Source organism: Cyprinodon variegatus, unplaced genomic scaffold, assembly GCF_000732505.1.
Source record: "Cyprinodon variegatus isolate N-32 unplaced genomic scaffold, C_variegatus-1.0 Scaffold195, whole genome shotgun sequence".
In the NCBI taxonomy this organism is placed as follows: Eukaryota; Metazoa; Chordata; class Actinopteri; order Cyprinodontiformes; family Cyprinodontidae; genus Cyprinodon; species Cyprinodon variegatus.
Genome location: NW_015150648.1, coordinates 303802 through 328066, shown reverse-complemented (window position 1 = coordinate 328066; position 24265 = coordinate 303802). Strand labels below are relative to the sequence as shown.

General features: G+C 37.1%; 1 protein-coding gene across 4 annotated transcripts in view; it reads right to left on the bottom strand.

The window, feature by feature from the left end:
- sipa1l2 (signal-induced proliferation-associated 1 like 2) overlaps positions 1-21731 on the bottom strand; it is a 127598-nt gene extending 105867 nt beyond the window's left edge. For 2 of the 4 annotated variants that reach the window (XM_015379583.1, XM_015379585.1), the window contains exon 1: positions 21556-21730. The gene's annotated coding sequence lies outside the window, so the exon portion shown is untranslated. Of the gene's footprint in view, positions 1-21555 lie in introns of all 4 variants that reach the window. The other 2 variants (XM_015379581.1, XM_015379584.1) reach the window with 2 other exon arrangements.
- Between the last annotated feature and the right edge of the window lie 2534 nt (positions 21732-24265).

Here is a 24265-nt window from a genome sequence, read left to right as displayed (position 1 = left end):
GAGATCAATAAAACTTTCTGGGAAAACATTACATTTCATATCCTAGCTTTCGCAGTTTTTAAATACACACCTAATGAAAGATTAATATTCACTTTCAGTCAAAACAAGCAAATGCAGGTAGCTTGTGATCCCCAAACCTCTGGCCATGTTTGAAGGCTCTCTTTCGGGATTCCTCATGCTACTACACCTGGTTACCTTAACTAGCCTTGCAGCCAAACAGGTCTATCAGAGGGACTCTAAAAACATACTTAAAAGTACAACCATTATATTGATCAACTGGCAACATATGAAGTTTTCATGTGTAATTTTCAACCTATAAACATATTTCAATTACATTTAAATTAAGGGTAAATGACCAACTGACTGCCCAACGTTACAGCTACGGTTGGCCAGAGATCAATCTTCATATCCTGGCTTAGTAAACCCACACCAGTCTAAAGCTGTGGTTTTAACCGCTTTAACACTGAATTAAAAGTAATCTATTTATTGATAAACTAAACAAAAAAATATGAAGGAATGAGGTGTACTTTCTTGCTTGAGTAAATCTTAAGCATATTTCTTGACAGACATATGATATGAACAACAATTGTGCTATCATGGTCATCTGTTACTACTGCCACTGGTGGAATAAAGTACTGCAGCCATACAGTAACCACGCCTTAAAATCCCAGAAAGTGCTTGGTGTCTAGACGGTCTAAAGCCCCAGGAAACTAAAGCATCAGGCAAGTGAATTTACCCGGGTAAAGTCCCAGGCTTCAGTGTGTCAATGGAAAAGAGTCTCCTTTTCGTAAAGTTTTTTCAGATTAAAAGGAAACTGAGCTAAATGTATATGTCACTAATCCATCTCTTTGTGGCTGAAGGTTTGGTCACCTGTTTCAGTTACAGTATTAAAACCAGACACCTTCCCTTGAACATGAGGTTGGAAAACCGTTTAGAACTTGGTTTCCTATGGGGGCTGTTGCCACCATTGAAGGCATAAAAAATATTCTCAGTATTTAATATTTTTCATGTTTTGTTTTGTTTTCTGAGGGTGTTTTATTACACCTCAAAGGAATCCAACTTTTTGCTTCTCATTTGCCTTTAATTTGTCTGCATAATATATGTGGAAACACAGTCAGCGTCCAAAGTTTCATTATTGTTAAAATATGAAAACAAAGACTCTCGGTTCTACATATTTTTAACAAATATTCATATTTTACCAGAATTTCTCCTTATTAACAAAACGTAGGTATATTTTCTAGGGTAATTTTCATTCATTTCTATCCACAAACCATAAACTAATATGTACTCAGATGAAGATGACAATGATCCAGTTATGGCGTCTTCTATGCAACACAAAAATACTGCTGGTAGGAGTACATATTAGGTGTTTTTGAAAATTTCAAGTACTATAAAGAGAATTTGAATAATTACAGACCCGATGGAGTTATAGAAAGATTAGAAGGGTGCTGGAAGCCATTTGGAGATGCTATGCAAACACTAATGATGTTTGCAGAGAAATCATTAGTGGAAAGTTGATCCTTGGTAACTACATTGTTAATAGGTGAATGGGAACAGTTGCAAGTGTTTTCTGTGGACAGAATAGAACAGCAGATGTGTGCACCACAGTTGGCAAAAGAAACTGAAACAAAAAAAGCAATTTAACAAGAGTGAAACCTCTTCATGCATCAAACCTATTGGCACTCCATCGGAATTACAAGAAACAGTTTCTACAAATACAAAATTAAAACATTTAATACTAGTCAGAAGAATCATAATTTAAAAAGAAAACCAACAACAGCACTGGTAGGGTACTTTTTTAGAGAGGGGTCCGGTGCCATCTGGAATGAGGGTTTCAGAGTAGCAGCGTACTTCTGTAATTAATAAAGACCTCCAGAGGAATTGGTCTGATTGAGAATCTGTCTTACTCTCCACATGAAGTATAATCAGACGTTAGAAAGGAAGGACTCTGATGGCATTCCTGAGAACTAGGCTGCTGTGGTTTTCATAGCAGTTGGCATCTGGTTCATGGAGTCACTTTCAAAGGTTTTTCTTCTACAAGTGACATCAAAAACATCTGTTTCCAGGCCAGCCACCCACATGTGAGATAGCCCAGCACTGGCAGGATGGCTCACAGATCCAGGCAACAACCGTAATGCAAATGTACATGTAAAAAGCCCAGACAACCACAATGTGACAGTTAAGTCAACATTACACCAAGAGTCACACAGGAGAGGAAGAAGAAGAAGTAAAAAATAAATAAATACAGAAAGAAGGCTGTAATAAAGGGTAATTTTAAAAAAAAAAGCTGAAAGGGACAATAGTCAAAGTAAAGAGCTGTAGTGCCTTTCAAAAGATTCATTTAGTCAATGAACATAGTAAAAATGTGCATTATCCTATTGGGATTTTATGTGATTAAACATGAATACAAGAAAGGTTTTTATGGCATTTAGTTTGTTTTGCACAGAAATCTAAAAACATATGACGTGCATTCCTACCCTCTGCCAGAATGCACATGGTAGAACCACTTTTTACTGCAGTTTCAGCTGCAAGTTTTGTGTGTTACTTTTTAAGTCATTCCTTCTCTTGTCACAGACTCTCAATTGAGTTTAAGTCTCGACTTTTTCTCTGACATACCACTAAATGAATATGGTTTTATCTAACCCTCTGCACAGTCAATTTGGTTGCAAGGTTATTGTCCTATTAGACCATAAACCTTTATTAAAGCTTGAAAGTTTTCCACAGCTTCTCATAGATCTTTTTTTTTCAAAACGGGTTTATATTTACCTCTATGTTCGCATCAACCCCAACTAGCTTCTATGTGAGTGCTATAGATAAGCATGCTCATAGGATGCTGCTCCCACAGTCATGTCTCAATAGGAGTATGGTATGTGTACTGTGATGTAGAGAAAGGTTAGAACATTCACTGGCTGATATTTCTGGCCAATAAAAGTGTTTTTTTTCTAGTATCTGTATTGGCCGATACATGCATGTGTTTGCCAATTTATCAGTGCATTTAGCAGTAATACATGAAAGGTAAATGCATTTCAACTCTCTCCATTTAATATCTATTGTTAATGTTTTCGATTTGTTAATTATGTTTCTTTACATTGAATTCAAGACTGAGTTAGACTGATGTCAAAGAAGTGCCAATCAGCCTCGATAAAACCTGTATTGGTCAACCTCTACTGTGATGTGCTGAGCTTATTCGACACAATTTTACATTTAGGTAAAATCATGGCTAAATGTGAAAAGCAAGGTAACTAAAAACTAAATATTTTCTCTGGGATGGTGTCTTCTTGCACCATAATGAAAGGTGCAGAAGTACAATTTTGACCTCCATTCTGCTCAGAGGAGTCCTTTTAGTGGAGGTAATGTCCAATAAGTAGGAGCAGCACTGCTATATTAAGGCTGCTATGTGCGGGGTGTATTAGATGCACTTTGGTAGAGCTCGGAGCATTGTAAAACATTGAGCATCATTAAGGGTAGTGTACTTGAGCAGTGTCCACAGCCCTGCAAAGGGGACATGTAGTGCAGAGAGTGGAGAGAGGAAGGCACTGGCAAATGGAGTTATTTTCCATTCCCTCAGCCCATTTATGGAAACATTTTGGGAGTAAGTTTCAGTTCTCACGCAGGACAAAAAGATCCAGGGAATGCTAGAGTAAAAGTAAGTAAAATTAAGACATGGAGTGGAAGCCAGAAAGGAAAGAGGACAGTGGAAATTCTGCTTTTAGCTTCTTTCCTTTGGAAAAGACCGTGCTCCGTGTGTGTCCTTCTTTGTGCAGCTCTACCCCCTGGCAAAGGCTACAAAAGCTTCCATTTATCTCTCCTGAGCATCTAGCCTTATTGAGAAAAAGCCCTGAAAGGCGGCAGCCATCACATGCGCCTGGGTGACATGGCTTTTCCCTTGTTAACACTTCAGTCTTGCACCCATGGTGCATCCGACACAACCTCCACCACAGTGAGGGATTACTCCTCCAAACAAGCTTGGAAAAAAAGGAGAAGCAGTACATCTGTTCTATATATTTGCATTTCTTTAGTCGGGATCACAATGCACTACTTGACTCGAAGGAAAGAGAGCATTTTTAGTCAGGCATGAGAAACCCACCCCATCAATGAAGTCTTTTTGCACCCTCTGGTTTCTTCAGGATGTCACAAAGAGCAGCTTGCACAAAACACAATCTGTCAACTCGCAGGCAGACGGGGACACTTTTTTTCAACAATTCTCACTCATCAGTTTCTATTTACTCAGTGTTATGTTGGTTAGAAAGGACCAAGTGCAACTTTAGGACACTGCAATGTGTGCTATTCAGCAAACTGCTTCTCTAATTGCACAGGGAAAAGAATTTCTTACATCTCTAGCATTGAGGCACAACAGCTGCAGCTGGCATGGCATTTGGTGGGTGTGTTAAGAGGAGGCGGGCAGTTAAAAGGGTGTGAAACTCCAGCCTCCTGCTGAGAACCACATAGGCATGCACACCTTTGCAAAATCTTTTTTCTTTTTTTTTGCTGTTCTTTGTAAGATTTCATTGTGGTATTAAAAACTACAGGGGGAGTGCTCAGCCTTAAAATCTAACTCCCACTTTGCTGTCACTTGTCAGCACATCATGGATCTTTTAAATTTAAAGAGGACACAGCTGCCAAAACAAAAAAGAGCAATACACTCCAACAAAATTTTAATTCATCTAATTAACGGGTCAACATCGCCTCAATATGCAGCTATATAAAAAAAAACATGATGTCCATGAAGTACAAAAAAGCATATTCCAGCATTGACTGTTTTTTTGCTTTTCCTCATTCCTGTCCTCACATCTACTATGCCATCCCCCTTTCTTGAACGCTAACTAGAAAAAAAAATGTCCAAGGAAATCGGCAAAGATGAATCAATTTTTTTCTCCAGGAACTGAGTGCACTGATCCAGCATGACGTCTGGATGTCCTTTAACCTTTAAAATCGATCAGGACTACTGATCTGATGATGCCCTCAAATGACAAATGTAAGGTAGCTGGAATGCAAAAGTTCCCACTCTGACTCTACAGTACCGTCGTGATTCCAAATACTGCTGCCTTTCTTCACTGGTGAAAGCACTTGGAAGCCTTTTGTCATTAATATTAATGTAAGTCAAAATAGCACACAAAGCAGGGCGGTTAGATTCTTAAGCACACTCTGGCTGAGCATAGATCTGGCACAAGATGAGAAATGGGCACTGTAAGGTGTCCATCTTTTAACACAGTGTAAGCCAGAACTTACACCACATCCCAGAAAGGCACAGATTTCCTTATTACTCATTTCCTTATCTCTTTACTGCAGCATGCTTTGAAGAAAATCACAAAGATTGAGTAAAAACATTTGGTAAGAACACTGATACTACCTTGCAGCTGTTTAACTAACTACATCTCTCTGGAATCTTAGATTTTCAACAATTATGAACTTGTTTCAAATTCGAAACTCCAGTAATCAGTCATGTGACAAATTTAACTAGACTTCTGCAACACTGCTCAAAGATTTTGGTCCGTACTGAGACTATAGCATTAACCAGTTGCTGCTGAGTTACCAGTTCAACATCATGATGGAAACCCCCATTCAACCACATTAAGGTGCTCCTTTAAATTCAGATCTTTTAGCTATTTTATGAAACAGGCCAGGACAAAAATGATGGTATCCCTAGAAAAGACCGAATATAATGTGACCAAAGGGACATGTTTAATCAAGGTGTGTCCAGTAATTAGATTCATGGTTATCAACTATCTTTTTCTTATTCAGTCAGCTGTTCTTTATAGGACTACCGGTAGTTATTGTACTCTATGATGAACATGGTGTGTACCACACTCAACATGGACCAGAGGAAACAAAGGAAAGAGTTGTATTAATAGATTAGGAAGACAATTATATACGTGCATGTTAAAGGTAAAGACTCTATGATAATCTCTAACCAGCTTTATGTTCTTATAATAATAGTTGCACATATTCCGAAACTTAAGATCCATAGGAATGTAGCAAACCTCCGTAGACTTGGCCCCAGAAAGAAAACTGATGACAAATCAAAGAGACGGATAATAAAAATGATAACGAAAGAGCCCAGAAAAAATTCAAAAGAGATTAAAAGTTTACTTCAAGCTCAATGAACATCAGCGTCAGATCGCACCGTCCATTGTTGTTTGAGTCAAAATTGACCTAAAGGGAGACGACCAAAAAAGGACAGCATTGTTGTGAGTCTTCCGGTTCATGGCAACCAAAAACAGGCTTAAATTAAAGGCAAACAGACTTTCACTTTGTTTTTTAGTGCTTAAAATCATCAGAGCTTCAACTACAGGGTGCATTAAAGGGAGTCGCCAGAAACAACAAAGACTCCTGGATAGATGTTAAAAAGTTTTCAGAAGAATTGGGCAAAAGTCCAATACCAACAGTTGCATAAAACTTAAGGCTGTTTTGTAAAAGATTCATACTTGTATATTTGCACACCAAAATGTGACTTTATCTAAATGTTTAAAACTGCCAATGCCTAATTTTGATGAGCTATAGTTAATTTCTGCCTCAACTTAAGAATCTAAGCCAGAAGAACTGGCAGCTGTGTCACTTTCTACTCCTGCAGACAATCTGCTGAATGTTCAACATGATACAAGTACTTACAAATATATTAGCAGCATATCAAGCTACGTTTACTTTAATGTATGCTGGGCAAGCTCAATCCCTTTGATTCTTTGCATTAATAAGACATTTTTGTCAACAAAATTGCCACTTGCCGGAAATTTTTATTTTAGAGAGATTATTCTGTCACCCCAAGATCCTATAGAGATCATGCTGAAATACTCAAACCAGTCCATCTTCTCATCTACATTACATCTAAATGCCTAAATGAACAAAGTCGGTACCAAGCTGGTTTATTTTGTGTGTTACAATGCAATTGAACAGGGGAAAATCTCTAAACAAAACAACTAAGAGCAAATGGAGAAAAAGGCTAATTTTCTTTATTTATTTCTTCATATCCAGCAGGGATCATGTAGACAAGCACCTTTGTCAAGCTGTCGGTATGAAACATCTTTCTTTAAATGTCTGGTTAAAGTTCAATCAAATACTACTTCTGCTACTATTAATTAGGTAATAGATAAACAACATCCAGGCATTATTACTTTGCCAGAACAACTATATATATTTAAAGTTATTAATATCTTCTGTAGAGCTATTCAGTATAAAATAAAAAAAACTATGATTCCACTCAAGGGAAAATAAAAGAGGGTGACAAAAATCAGATCCATTTGAGCATTTTTTTTCCGCAGAAATAGCCCTAAGGTTTTTGTTTATCTTTTTTATTAATGTAGAATTTATACAAACCAACAATTTTAACAGTAAGAACTAACTAGGAACCAGGAGACATTTTCCATCACCAACTTCAGACTTGCACATATTTTCTTGAACAATTTAGCTTAATGACAGGAAATAATTAAGTGACCCCAGAAAATGCCAAAGTGTCACCATCTAAGAAAAAGGATCATGGCTGGCTTTAAGACTAAAAGTTTGGATAAAGGGTGGTACCAACCAAATATAGAGACTGAAACGTGATACAGACATGTTTTTTGCTTAAAGGCTGTACTTACTGCGGTATCTTACGTGTGTGTTTGAATTCTTTTTATTATTGTATGTTTACTGTCCAGAATGTATGGTTTTTGGATCAGGATAATATCTTTATACAGATATACAGAGTTAAACATACTTTAAAAAACACAATTGATTGAGAAATTCTTGCATTAACAGATTTTATGTCCATAGAAAATAAATGAAATAAATTAGTACACAAAGATTAAGCACAGTATGATTGTGCTGAGTCATTGTCTGACTATGTTATGATTGATATGACTTGGATTTTGAGCCTGATTCAGTTCATGGGTGCAACATTGGGCACAAATTGGCAAAAAAATCGAGTTGGCTCAGAGCTTCCTTCAAGGATCAGACCTGGTAGCTAAAAATCTGCTAAATTCACACCATTAAAGTGTTGGAATACTGTAATTCAAATAAGTAAAATTCTCTAAACGCAATCATGACATGGTAATCTCTTCACAAAACAGGTAGAATAAGTGGTTTTAAAATAGCGCTTTTTAAATAAACAAATTTAAAGGTAAAGAATTAAATTTAGCACAAACCACCCGCTTTTATGACATTGATTTAGCACATTCCTATGATGACCACAGCTGAGAAAAATATTAAATCATAACCTGATTTTACAAACCAGTGTGTGCAATAGTGTCACCAAAAGCTCTTTCCAACTTAAATTAGCAGGTTAACGCAAGTTTTTGTAACGTAGGTTGACCCGCTAACAATGGGCATTTTGTTCCCTCCCCATCAGCAAAAAAAGCCAGGTCTGACCGCCGATGGCCCGCTGCTTGGCCTGTCTCCCATTGCTGCGTGTCTGGTGATACCATCACGTTGTGTTAATGATATCACCAGTGCAACAGAAATCAGGAGAGTAAACAATGGAGAGTAATCTGGAAGGGAGCCAGGGTGTGGTAAGTGTGCTTTATTGTTTCGTTTCTGTTTCTCTGAATCTCACTTACAGGTACTGCGCCATATTTGTTGAATGTAAGCAGAGTTGTTTTATGTTGTTAGATCAGACACGTTTGGTGCGATGTTGTGATGTAGACTACTACATTGCGTTAAATGGTATAACATAAATTTGCAGGTCGATCATAGCCGAGCCGTTAGAAGACGATTTTAACCCCCGTCGCACGGCAAGTCATTTGACACTGCTCGAGGCGGGTCAATGAGCCATTTCCCAGGAAGATTGTTTGTGGTTTAAAGCTATTTTTTTGGTCAGTGGGAAAGAGGTAAAGCATGTGTTTTGACACAATATCTGATAGGATGTTATTTTTCGAGTCAGGGGTTGATGCCTCTCAGATCAACTAAATATTAGACCAGTTGGATGTACACTTAACCATTTCATATGCCCACGTCTGATGTATGCTGTAGTCATACTAAAGCTAACAATCAGAGTAGTGGGGACATAGTGCATTGTACAAAAAGAGCAGAGTCAGGAAAATCTTGGTTAATCCTAATTTAATCTCAAAAGTATCACTATGAGAGCTTCCTGATACTATACAGTCCAAACTATTAGTATTTCAAGAAATGAAACACAGAGATCTTTAACATCACTTATTAGTACAGAAATAAAAACCAAATGTGTTTAATAGCTTTAGGCACTATATTCTATCCCTTCAATTAAATAAAAATCTTTGAAAAGATTGATTAGCAGAACTGTGGAAGAGATATATTTCAAAAATATTTATATCATAGAAGATTCAAAGTGCTCATGTTAACCTTTGTCCCTTTTTGTTTGCATGTTTACTCCAAACAGAAACTTAGGTTGAGTCAGAGGAGAACAGTGTAATTATACAGCTGCTCCAGCACCTGGCTGTGTATCCTGACGCTGTGTGTTGTGTTTTGGCCCGGGCCCCTACAGCCTTGCGCTGCTAAACTGTATATGGCCCCACAGCCCTGTTTACATTTCAAAGAGCTTCCAAGGCTTCCGGTAAACAGAGCCTGGGGTAGGTGAACTATGAATGGACAAAGTGAGGCTGCTGGGCATTGTACGATTTAAACACACAATGATCTCTTGTTGGTAGAACGAACATAGAGTCTGGGACTCTGACTTATTCTGTTATGTAATCTCCTTTTCTCTTGCTGCTTCGTCTTTTAAGACAGCAAACTCTCTTACAGGCTGGCATTCAGCTCTTCCCCTCCAGCACTAGATCCCACATCTTCTCACCGCCTGTGGCCAACTTCCAAACATCCACAGCAGCTTTGAAAACACTTTATCTGGAGGGAAAGAGGGGAGCAGTCCACCTCTCCCATATAGACAAACATTGCGATTACAGGAGAAAGAGGAGGGATAAAAAAAAATCAGGCCACAGTCTCTCCACATCATTATCCTCCCTCAACGTCAGCAGTGACAAATGGCATAAAAGGAAAGACAGTCAGAATGATATAAAAAAAAAAAGGTATAGTGACATAAAAAAAATGCTAATCTAACGTTGAGCTGGTTCTTTTAGACTCGACTGGCATTTCTCAAACACACGATGTGACTCCAGCAGCATTAATAGAGGCCAAAATGCCTGGCAGCAATGCATAGTTCAGCTCCTTTCCGCCTTAACCATCACCTATACTTTGTGTAACAGGAACTGTCATTTAAAGCAAATGCACTATATCAGGATTGTCTGAAAATCTCTGCAACAACAATAAGCCACAGGCAACATTGTCAGAACCATTTTTTTCATCAGCATCTTGTTAAAACGCTATAAGGCCAAAGTTAGTCATATGTATCACTCAAGTCTGGACAAAATATTTATATATCAAATACATTAAGGCTGTGTCAGGATTATTGTAGAAAACATGAACCGGTCCTGACCTTAGGGTTTATCAGAGAAGGCCTGAGAGGTGCTGTAAAAGCACCAGCCGGTAGTAGCTGAAAACAGTTTATGATGACCATAACAGAAATAGCGTGACATGTCTTAATGGACTGCTGCATTCGGCTACTGCCCTGCCACTACTTACTCTGACGAAACTGAACACTTGAATGCCTGCGTTTATTTAACAGCTTTGTGTTTCTGTCAGACTGAATGTTCCATGTGATTATAGTCTTAATATAAAAGGAAAATATAAAAGTGACCGTCTCCTACAGGTTTAAGAGGGTGAGGAAAAGGTATGCATTGTTAAAGCTATTAAGGTGTGCTGATATTTGAAAATGGTTTAAAAAGCAATAACACTTTTCCTCATTCATTTCTTACAGGTTAAAGTCCTTTAAATGACACGCCAACAAAAGGAAAGTTTTCTTTGGCAGGTTAAAGCAGAGTTTCTATGTGCTGCAGCTGCTCTTACAGTATCTGTTTCTAATGTTTACAGGACACAAAATCAGCTGCTTGGAAAGTCCGGCTTGTCCTCCCTTTTTGGAAGCAAAGTTGAAAATTTAAGAGGCAAGAGCTGGGTGTTTGTTAAGCAACATGTAGGAGGTGTGGGAGATGAATAATAAAATGATTAACCAGCTTTTATAGACTCCCAACATTATAAAGATTATTATAGGAGAACAAAGGGATCATATTCTGCGTAACAAACATATTAATCATTCCTTGGCCATTTTTAACCCTTGGAAGTTCGGCTGTTGCAAAAGTTTTAATTTTATATTAGAATCAAGTGTCCTAAATGGAAATCAGAACAAAATTACTTAAAATTTTTAGCAACATTTTTATAAATCAAGTTTTACAACAGTTGTTCATATTTTTCATTTATATTTACAAAACAAAAGCTGTAATGTTTCTGTGGGGCTGTATGAAGCTGGATTATGTTTTAGGTTGTAAGAATTTTATATGCAGTCATACTGATTTCACATATAATTTTTTTTTATCTAAGTCTAGTCCAGGTACCGTAAACGTATTATTTTTTTTTTTTTACATAAATAATAACAGCCAACATTTGAAGTAATTATTGCTGTGTTGTTTTAAGCTGAGCTTCAGGGACCATAAAAATATCATCTTTAAGGTTAATTCAATGTTTTCTAAGTTTAATAAATGTTTTGTTTTTCAAACTATAAGAAAAATTGAGGTGATTTCAAGAATTTTTCAATTATACACATTAATACATGCATTTAATAATATATATATTAAAATAATATGCTTTGACAAACATAGCATATTGAGCTTGATTATTTGTAAACAATAATAAAAAAAGACAAGTTACACAGTATGATATCAGCACTGCCTAATTATAGCTACTCCCAACTTTTTCTAACTGGTTGATGAAAGTGCAATTATCCAACTGATGGTTCCAAACGTTTATTACAGGAGTTCCATCATACAAACGCCCAAGACCACCGTGAACACTGCAAAATACACGGTGGAAAATATTCATCAGTGAAACCATCATCTTCCCTTATATGAATTATCAACTGAAACTTATTAAAGAAAATATAAATTCTTTCAATTGTCCATACCGTATGCCCCTCCAACCAGAAGGTTAGGAGTTGCTAGAAGTCCTTACACGTCCGTTTCTTCTATATTTCAGTCCTTTGCCTTTACTCTTGCACACGCCAACCGAGTATAAAACACAACTCAGAATTTTCCATCCAAGGCATCACGTAATCAAGTGATAACCTAATCGGTGAAGTCTCCATCTGACATTATTACAATATTTCCCCAAAGTATGTACATTTTAATCAAATATACACAAATATGAAATGGATATTAAAAGTAAAACATATTCACATTCACAAAAATAAATTCACACAGAAAATGCTTATGTAACTGCGTTCGCTACACTAATTAACTTGTATGGTGAACCATGCATTTGTGAATTTCAAAAGACCAAATAATTAATCAAATGTGAAAATGAAATTGGATCACGTCACTTTGAAATCCAGAGAAGAAGAAAAAACACAACAAAAACAAAGTGAGTAACCTGTTATAGTGAGGGAGCCTCCTAGGACAACTAAATTCATTATCATTTGATTTATAGACCACAACCCAGAATAGCTCACCATAGACAATGACAGACTACAGGCCCGAGCTAGACTCTCTCATTTGTCTCACGTCAGTGAGCTGGCAACATGAAAGGAACCAACAAAGAAAAACAGACACTTTCTCACAATTGATAAATGTCTGTTTGGGAGAAAGTTCCTTCCTGTGAAAAAGGCTGATACCGACAAATCCTGCAGAGTTCGCTGTGGGAACAAAGCAAAACATGACCGCTTACAAAAACAGCGGTAAAACAAATGAAATGTTTCAATTGACGCAAACACTCAAGGCATGATACGCATCTCATTTGAGCTTGATGCCTTCAGAAGAAATTCTGAACTTATGTTCATTAAAAAAAGACCAACTTACATCCGTTACATCAATAACACAAAGCGAACCCCAACAGTTTTATCTTATGTTCACTAAACTAAATTTCAGTTGAACAGTATGGTTGGAGCAATGCAGCATGCTGGAGAGTTTAAGTGAAGGGTAATGTGCCCAGCAGCAATGCCTCAAAGACTCACCCACAAACACCACATTAAGGATCTGCATCTGTCACAGCTCTGCTCCATTTGAGTTGTTAATTACAATTATCCTCCATTGGAAACAAGTTGGTGTGCTTGCAACACTGAGATAACTCATCCCACGGATATTTGGATCATTCTGACAACCTGGGGACGCAGTTTCCCTTACCTTTTCTTTTACTTTTGACGTAAAATTGTATTGAAGATAATGTGGCCTGGTGATCCTCTCTGTTTTAAGGCGGTGTATATTTTGAAAACACATGATCAACCTTCCCTTTAAGTGACTTTAAAGCAGTAAAAGCTATGCATACAGATGCGTAGGGTCTTGTTTTTTCTTCTTATGCACTGCAACATTTGTCTAGTCTAGTTTGATCATATCAAAAGACATGACCTTAAAAATTACAATGAATGTCCCCAAGTCCATTTTCAGTCTTTTTATATTTCATGTTTGCAGTTATGGCTTCTCTGAGGGTTAGGGTTAGCCATCTCATGTCGATAGATGTCTTTTTTAAGCTCTTACCAGCTTTAGCCAGCAACTCCACAAAATATTTTCCTTGCATTGCATGGTTGATAATAGGGCTGCAACTAATGATTATTTTGCAAATCATTTAATCTGTTGATTCTTTTTTTCAATTAATAATAGGATAGCCAAAGGTTCCTTTGTTTGAAGAACAGCTGAATGAATAAGAAAATGTTTTACTAAATCAAACCACTTGACGAATTCTGGATAGAGCATATTGACAGATATAATTACTGCTTTATGTGGGTTGTATACTCCAGTTAACAATTAATAGATTACTAAATTAGTTTACCATTATTTCAATGATTGATTAAGCTGATTTTTTGTTTCAGCCCTAGTTGATACGCACATTTTGAACCACATAGTTTCTGACGTACAGAACCAGTCTCCTGTTGGTATTATAGCTGGTTGGTTTCATCCATTCAATGACTACCATGCAGGTAGTCATAATGCTCTTCAGTAGATGTTTTGGCCAGTGTCCACTGAGGCCATAATGGCACGCAGCCCATCATCAGTCCATCTATTTAAACAGGCCCTTTCTTTCTCGCTACAGTAGGAAGGAGGTATGCATATCGGCACTGAACCAAATCCCTACTTATCTCCTATTGGAGGCCAGCGGCGGCCCACAGAGGTCAGTAATGCCAACATAGTGGGCAGCTGAGGAGAACACAGACTGAGTTAACCCCGTGGGTCACCGCTGGTCCTTGGACTCATTGGCCATGAGGTTAATGACTGGCCAGCTCTCATTCCCTTCATTGTGCCGCACTGACAGACATGTAGACAAAACACGTGGGGTGGGTCAGCAACTTTCAGAGGCCTTTTTCCCAACATTCCAGATACAGACACTAATGAGTTCCTAGGGGAGCCAAGGGTGCAGACATAATTCATCTTTGAGAGAGAGACATTTTTCCAATCTGCCCGGCTAGCGGATACCTTAGAATGTATTAAGATGATGTATTTAAGGGGGTATTGTTACATTATTACCATGGAGATACAGTGAGTGATCCTTCCCAGCACATTTCATCAGTCAAGGTAATGTACTGCTTAGCTCTGGTAGATTTAACTATAAATAAAACAAATATGGTATTTATAACCTTCATATTTTAATTTTGCAATATCTATAACAATTCTGCTCTTCAGTTGTGAAGTAAAAGGACAACCAGGGTTGTGTTTTTAACTCTACAGTGTCACCAAAATACAGTTACAGATGTGTTTAGTTTCCAGACCTCATCTGTAAATCACAGGAACATAAAGAGGATCATATTTAGCTCCTTCTGTCGGTCATGTGCAGCTTAGCCTAGAAAAATGGTGTTGAGTCAATAGGTCATATTAAACACTAAGGTTTAAACTGGCTTAACTTGGATATCATGATGTTTTCATGAAACAAAACACAAACATATTGCCCAATGCATCCAGTGCATGTTGTCCACTGTGCCACGCTACAAGGGGGATTCATAGGATTTTAGATCAGCATTAAAACAAATATAACCATATTTCCTCATTTTCTCTGTTGTTATTTTCACAGTAAATGATTTAAAAAATATTTCAAGTGAGATAAAAAAAAATAATAATAATGTGACATTAAAAAACTAGTCTATGGTAAGATGCTGTATAATTCCAATGTAGAAAACAAATATAACAGGGATTTATTTTAAGCTTAAACCAATACTTTTCTGAAGTGCTATTTTTTTATTCAAAAACATAAGAAAAAGACTTATTGAGCAGCTCTGAACTATTTAACCAAAAATCAGAATAGCCTCTTTAAATTGCTAGATTATTTTGATCATCAATCTACTAAGTAAAAGCATGTAGATATATTACTTCAGTTTTTTTTTATTTTCACAACTTCATAAAAAACTTAATAGTTTAGTATCCATTGTTGCAGGACTTTATGTCACTCCTGCATGAAAAAGCGCATACCTTTAGCTCATGCATTCATCAATGCATTACCTGCAACTCTATCTTCCCTTCTGTGTGGCAGTAAACCCACTCAAAGTGTGTTAGCACTACCTGAAGGGTGGAGTGACGAAGTCAGTCTTTTACCCTTAAGGAATATAAAGCGACCAGAGTTGAGTTGAGTTGAGTGCCTCTGCAATACCAAATATTGTGTTTTGTAAAATTGCAATTAACTGTTAAGCCCTATTCCTTGGCTTACATGTTCAAACATATCTAGTGTCTAAGTCAAGTATGTATTGTGGGATTTTAGAAACAATAACCAAATGGAGTTGTTTAGCTAAAACCATAGTTTGCAGAGAGTATCTAAATCCAAAGGTATAAGTCAGAAGAATAGTGCAGAAAGAATCTAAATATAGAGAAAAGAAGTCCTCATTAAAATGAGAAAATAATGGGGAATAGTGACATTACCCAAATTTCTATGAAAATGAATATCTGTCAGGAAAGCTATTAGCTATGTTTAGCAGCTGGAATGTCTGCTGAACTTTGGTGCAACAATTCAATAAGGTAATTGCCTTGCAGGAACCTTTCTGCAGATTACACCACATTTTATTCTTCGAGACAAATTAATTTATGAACACAAATCAGTTTTGAGAAGACATTTTCAGTTGTCTGTTGAAGAGGGGTTTTTGTATTTATGTGCCACACTTCCAAAGCATTGCTCCAAGTCAGAAAAAGAATGGCTTCACCATAAGGGATCTTTCCCTAGTCAGAGAGATTCTGAGAACTTTCAAAAGGTGGAGTGATAAGATATTGTCAAATCAATATTTGGTATACTTATATTCTTGAAATGAAAAGTGCATTGACAACATTTGTGCACACATATGTAAATCTTTGCTTTTTTACACTTACATGTTAAACAGATTTTTTATATTAGTTGTCCATTTTTAGCAGAAGTAAGTTGATGCATATTTGATTTAAATAAACACATCGTCCTCTTTATTCAGGAGCTCACAATCAGTTGATATCTTTGAAATTCAATGATCAATAGACAACAGAAGAGAGTGAAGTGGAACAAAAAGAAAAAAACAAGGCATCAACAAAAACGAGGATTCTTTTAAAGAAGCGCACACCGCTAAAATGAAAGCAAGAACAGCAAACAGATGCTGAAGAGACTTCCCCAAATACCATGTAAAGCACCAGTAGTGTTATGCTTTTTAAATGCATCGTCCATCTGTTCCTGCTCCACTGGATTTGCTCGAACACATCTTTAACAAACACAGGGAATCTAAAACACAAATTACTAAACAAGCAGTGAGGCAAAATAGAACTGAACACTGATTCCCAAGAAACGCACCACAGGCTGTAACATCTCTTTTGGGTCTATGGTGTAATGAGAGAATAGATGGTACCAGAGGGGGAGGGATCATTTGGTCTTCCTTGGATTCATTCAGGTACATGATTACATATGCATGATCTTGAGTAACAATACATGCACACTAAAAACAAACAAAAAAAAGCAAATAATCTTTACAGATTGAACAAAAACTAATCTGGAATCAGAATGCTGCACATTCATAGCTAACAAAATCACTCAAATATCTCGTAAACACTCCCCAGGATATCAGTCTGAAAAAAAAACGCCTTCATGACTTCATCCTTGCTTCCCCTAACAGGGATTCATGGGCTTAAATTCCCTCATAAATCCAGACAGCAATCAAAACAAAGGCTGATAAAATGACCAGAGGAAAAACTGTCTGTCCAAACAGCAGCATGGAACATGTGATTCGCCTGTCTGCTGGTTGGTTGGTTTTGATGCAACAGGATTTGGTTTGATGCGATGGGGGGGGTGAGGGTGGTCTAATGTGGCTGTCTGCACGCCAGACACTTAGCCAGTCAGCTGGCACACACCAGACCAGGTTTCCCTTATCCTTGTCACATGCACAGGATGTGGGATCTGTCAGAAATCCGCCTGCCACATGCTCTAGCAGGTTTCTCTGGTATATTGTGAAATGAAAAAAAATGCAACAATTCTGTGGTCTGAATCCCAAACCTTTATAGCTTTTCAAAATGTTGTACTAATCAAAACTAGTCATCATAGCAGTAGGAAAGAACCTTGAGAAACAGGAGGGAAGACCACATGACCAGCCTGAACAATAAAATCAGGCATCAGCTTAAGTAAGCTGTGTAGAGTGGCAACACATTTCACAACAATTTCTTCCTCCCAAACCAAAGATAGAAGCTGTAACTCAAGCAGGGCGTCTCCAAGGCCACAGACCAGAAGACACCCTAAGCAGCTCAGCAATGATAACAACTGGATATGGCCTGCAGGCTTGTCCTGGGAAGCCGTTTCTCGTCTAAACCTGACAGGTGGCTTATTGTTCAGCTCAGAACACCCTGCGCATATTATTAATTTCTAAAGACATACCTGTCTGCTCCAATCAACCATTGTCTGGTTTATAATGCAAAATGTGTTGTTAGAAAAAGATGAAAAACATATTTCTTCTTCAAGGCCCCCTGTGCACCCTGCTACAGGCATAATGCATAAAATCTCTATTCAGGGAAAGACTCAAAGACCTCACCACCTCACTGCCATTATTGAGGCTGCTGAGTAAGCCTGTGTCGAGGAGCATGCTGCCGCCAGCCACAAAGATGGGCTTCCTGAGACTGCCTTTTTTTCTTCCTCGATAAAGAAACTCTTGCCTTTCGTACACATTTTATCCCTGTGGATCCACTGTGGAAGAAAAAGTCCAGACTGTATACTATGTTTATTGGCTCTTCTGGTAAGATATAAAAAAAAAGCCTTTTTCGCTGCTGGAATAATTATTGACACCCATGCTTTTAGGGCTGGGTGACTAATCGTTTTTTTAATGATTAATTTTTTTTTTCAACAGATGCACTCCTTGTGCTTCCATAGCTCACAATGACATCAATTCTTAGACGTCTACTCCAAACGGATAAACAAGCTCACAGTGTATTGCCACTAGCTTCAAACATTTAGTGGGTTATATTTTTATTGCTTGTTGTGAAACATGATTGTTTTACAAGCTTGCTTTACAGCTTGAATTTCATTGGCCTTTAAATTAAGGTCACCTCCCAGAGGGATGATTGAAATAAAAGCGAGTTTGTGAAAGTACTGTATGTCATTTGTCATGTTTTATTATGAAACTTAAGGGAGGAAAAAAAAACTATTAACCGATCGGAAAAAAAGCCATATAGATAGATTTTTATGCCATATTGTTCAGTCAGATATGACTTAAAAATCCTCAATTTTCTTTAGAGGAAAAAAAAAACTCCCTTTTGCTTGTAATAAAGCACTTAGACTTCTCTATTTCGCAAGAAATGAATGGGGATAATATTTCTTTGTAATCTAGATTGTACAGAGTTCTGGTCCCTCCCTTATGGACTCATCTTAAGATTACCCTAAATTTGTTTTTTTTTTATAAGATCTAGGTCAGGGAACTGAGATGAGCATGAGGGAGAAAGATTTATGTGGGATAACAAACATCGGTGTTAATCAAACCAAAAATTTCTAATCCTTATCCTACTGAAAGACCCGATAACAGCTCATTTTCCATAAGAGGTCCAACAGATCTTTCTATGAAATTTTGTATTATTTTCAAGTTTTTGAAAGAGAAAAAGGCCCTGAGCATCACAGGACCAACACTGTACCTAAAGCTTCCATCCCACTGGAAATAACGGCTTAATGTGGGTTTTTAAACACAGGTCAACCCACTAACAAAAGGCTTTTGGCTCGCTTCCTATTAACGGAAAAAGCTGGGTCTAACCCCCTCACTGGCAAGCTGCTTTGCATCTGTCCCCCCACTTTTGCGTGTCTGGTGACGCCATTACACTGGGTTAGCGTTGATGATGTCATCAGTGCGACAGAAATCAGAAATGTCAGTGTGTTTTATTGTTTTGCGGTTTTCTCCATCCAAATCCTTCTTACCAGCATTGCTCCATGTTTATCAAATGTAAGAAGAGTTGTTTTGGCTGAATGTTGCATTCAATGGTATCACGTAAATTTGCGTGTCAACCGCCAATTGACTCGTTTGACCCGGTTCAGTGAGCCGTTCCCGCTGCCACTCAAAGCTGATTGTTCGCGGGTTTAAACTGGTTTCTTGGCCAGTGGGAAAGGGGCATTAAAATGACCATAATGTGTTTCACCAAATCCCAACATGTGTGCCGCAAAAATCCAATTGATGTCTCCTTAAACAAAAGTGCATATTTATTTTAATTAGAAAACTCCAAATTTTTTGCATTGGTGATGTAGGAGGGAACAAAAACTTCCTTTTGCCCACTTCACAACCAATCAATTGGCATATTGGTTGTTATGGAGACTTGAGTTCAGCGAACCCATAAGAGTGAGGCTCATTGAACCCAACTGTTTGCTGGGGTTTAGTGAGCTTGCTTTGTGGGAGTTTTTATATGACTCATATCAATACTCCCTTTTTTCTCCCAAAACCCCTCCCTAAATAACACCTAAACCAGTCAATCTCTTGTATCCAAATCATTTTTGATGGCACTATTCAGCTAAAAATGTGATTAAATAGTCTTTATTTATCTATGAGTAGAATGTTTCTATTTATATTTCTCATTGAAAACATATCCATATTATAGAATGAATTAAATATCTTTTTCTTATTTTGGCTTATTTCTCAGATGCACATTAGGAAAACATAGCAACAGAGCAACTGTAACAACATAATATTCCTCTGGTATTCCTACAAGCATCTGATTCTCATCCCTACTATTCTTAGATCCATTTGAGTGCTGCAACAAAAGCACAGGCTCCTCAATCCCAGTTTAAAAGAATGGGATCAAGTAGAATGATTTGAATTATGTGGGTAAAGTTTCAGTCCCAGTAACAACTGATTTTTTTCACACCTCACTACAGATGTACTTAGAGCCATTTGGGTTAACAGTCATTTGAAATATTGCCTCCCTGAGAAGCAAACTTGCGGTAGCTGGAATTCAGCCAGTCCATTACTAGAGTCAAAGGAAAAGAAATGTTGAATGCTATTCCAGGCTACAGAGAGGCTTTAGCGATATTAAAACACTCCTGTGCCAATACTTAACTCAGCACAGCCCAACAAAAAAATGTAATCTTTCCCAGACATTAAGCCCTGTGAAAATATAGCTCTCACACTGATCTTAACACTCCAAGAATAAATCCATAAAAAAAATCTAATTAAGGAGTAAAATCTTGGATTAAAACTAGTTCCAGTCGTCAGCTTTCATCCTACTGGAGACTGCACTTTTATTGGGAATATTTCTTTCTTTTTTTTTGCTCAGAGGCAAAACTTCCTGCAGGAAGACAGCAAAGGATATGGAGCTGGAAGACAAACAATATTTGACTGAATCTCCCAGAGGGGAACTCTGTGCAGGGAGTTAGAGATGAATGGGCTGCAGGAGGACCCAGCTGTACAGCAGGATTGTATATGATGTTTACATGCAGACTGTCTGTTAATATTTATGGAGAACCCAAACAACAGTGACGTTAGGGGAAAGTGTTCTTTGTCTGAATATACAAGCAAAAAACAAATAAAGAAATACAATAACCACAAGGGACAACAACATTCCGACTGCATGAGAATTCATATATAAAAACAATGAATATCACACTAGAATTAAACACAACATCTGTGAATGGGGCTGCAGAGTTGGCTTCATTAAAACATAAGGCTGAGATTGACAGCTTTGTCGCCCCCTACCGTTCAGATTAAGAAATTATGCTGTGTAGCGCGCAGGCACGCGCACGCACTCTTTTGGCTTTTTTTTCTTTATTAAATGTAAACCTTTATTATAACAAAATAAATAAATAAATATTTTTCAGGCGTAAAATTCAAATAACTTGCTTTAACTCTGCAAGTCTTCCATGTGCGGCAATTAACAAACAGATCAAGTTTGACTGAACAAAAGGCATGCTCTTTAATAGGCTACAAGTTACAAATAAAGTTTAAATATGACTTTCGCTTTTTATCAAACTTTTTTAGACTAAAGTATCTTCAGCATCTCAGAGCAACTTTATCCTTTGTGTCCACCGTTACAGCAGTCTGCACCCTGTCCGCTTCCTTACTTTCACCTCCAGAGATCCACTTTTTCTCATTTAACTGGAGGGTTGAGAGGTAGAATGAGGGCTTACCTTACAGCGTCCTATCCAGCTTCTCGTGCGGGTTAGTTATCCTAGAGATCAAACCAGAAGGGCTCCAACATCTCCCACTTTCAGTCCCAGCCTCCAGACTGAAGGAACACGGACCATTGCGATATCCATCCACTCAAGCACCTATCTCCACGATGACAACATGCAAAGAGGAGGGGGGGAGACTCCGCCCACATCCACGCTGTGAAAAACTCACTCTGACGTCCTCTGTGTTATTATTCTACAGTTATGTAGGCTAATATTGATGGAGACTAATGTCACAGTTTAGACTAAATGCAAATAATTGAGGCCATAATGCAAACAAAGTGAGGTTGCCTTGAATGTCTGGTTTGGTCTAAGCTCCACAGTGTCACCATCTGGTGAAAAGGAAAGTTGCTCCATCTTACTGAATAAAAAGAAAATACAAAATATTCCTGATTTCTTTTTTTTAAATTATTATTTGTTACTTGTTGTGTTTCACCTTTGCTTTCAGCAGAATTTGATGCAAGATTAATTCACAAGGATAATCAAAAGAGAACAGGATACTCTACATTTAATGAGTCATATTCAGTAACTTGGAACATTATAGAAAATATCATGTTTTTCATTAAATGAATAAGAATTTGATGCAGGATTAATTTACAATGATGATGATGAAACAAAGCTCTAAAAATCCAAATAGAAGAAGATCTTCTACATTTAAAGAGTCATATTCAGTAACTTGGAACATTATAGAAAATATCATGTTTTTTAGTAACTAAATTCATAAGTCATCACTGCTGTAAGTGAACAAATAGATTTATGATACACAAATTGGTGTTCTCAAGCCATATTCTTGTTTTTTAATGATTTTTTTCCACTACTTACAGCTGATAAAAGCTGTTAATTTAGGGTTGGACCATTAAATCAGACCAATTAAAAAAATAGTAATTAAAACTTTTTTAATGAAGACACATAGATTCAAATCAGAGCGTGTTTAAAACTGCTTAATGGTTGTTTTTGTGGCAGTTCACGAAGATATTTCATCTTCAAATCTAACATTAAAGTGAATATAAACAGCGGAAAAAAAGGTTCAGCTTCCCTACTATAATCTTATATTTGCTCATTTGTATCATTTATTTGCAGGGACTTTATAAAGGATAAAAATCATTTCATAGCCAAAAGGTATCAGCCACAAAAAAGAGTGCAAAAATATATAGCATTGTCTATAGACAGTAATCAGTAATTATAGGTAGATATATGGCCTCAGTGAAAAAACTATTTAGGCATACAGTTGCAAAACAGCCTAAGAAAAAAATGAGCCTTAATAGAAGTCTCTTAAAGCTTCTGGGTGCTAAAGTCTTAAGAAACCGATCTGTAAGAAACCATACTTTTTCAGACAGAAATAAAACTGAACATCTTAAAAATAATAACATACTCACAGTGAATCATCAAGTGTTAAAGTTGCATTTCATTAGATGATTTAGTTTTCATAAAGAAATGGTAAAGGAGTGGAAAATAAATGCTAGTTTGTCCAAAAGCTTAGGTACCAGTCACAAAGCAAAAAAGTAAGGGATCATTGTTTTTCAGCATCTTATCAAGTCCGCTAATACAGAGACCTGGAGAACATTTATGACCAGAGTAAACTAATATAACCAGGTCAAAAGTTGCAAGGGTGTAACTTGGTGATAAAAGTTGGTGGGAACGCTCTAAGGGTGGGGGCTGATGGACCTACAGCTACTCAACCCAAACGCGTTCAATAGGGTTTATATGTTGCAAAAATGAGCTCAAACATATACTAATTGAATGCTTTCTTATTGTTGAGAACACAAGAGTACCACAGTACACTGATATTTATAGTTATAGACAGATGCTTGCCTTTAGTGCATTATTTATAACCGTCTCAAAAACATTAATGTATAAAAATTTATGAAAACCAGTTGATACCAATGCCAACATCAATATATCATACATCCCTAGTATTCAATTCATCCATCCATCCATGCATGGCTTCCCTTTAAGCTGCATCGGTGATTATCCTCCTTCACAGGCAGCAAAATCAAATTTAGAAATGTGTACCATATGTCACTGACAGTCAAAGTCTATATATTGAACCTTATATTTCAAAAATCATTTATACACTGTGCTTTGATTCTTGCAGGTTTCTTATATTTTAATTGTCAGTCTGTGTCCTGTGAGTCTGACTCTCTCTGGGCTGGCTGGCACAGCTATTTGTTAATCTTGCCGAAATCCAAAAGACAAAAAAATATGTTGAATTTTATTATAGCACACCATATTTTTTCTCGTAAACTTGGAGATAAATTTAGTGCATGTTACATATCCCAGTAAATCTGTTTCACCTTTAAATCAGCAGCTCTCCCTAATTGTGTCTCTTCTCTGCTTAAAAACAGATTTATGAACCTGTCTACCAATATAAAGATGCAAGAAAAAATAATTTTCCAGATCTCTAGAAGCTCTGCAGTCTGATTCTCTGTTCAATAATAAAACAACAGATATGTGTTAATTTTAATCTGTAATTCTGAGTAATGGTCCTCTGGGAAGCCTAGCTTTTTTGAATTATATATGTAAAGTCTGTTGTTGAGATGCTTAGGATATGCTCTGAAAGAATTGAGAGCTGAATTCAGCTAAAAAATGTTTAGACAAAAACTCTACTTTAATGTGCACATTAAATGTACACATGTTTTGTAAAATGGGTTATTGTATTTTATTCTAT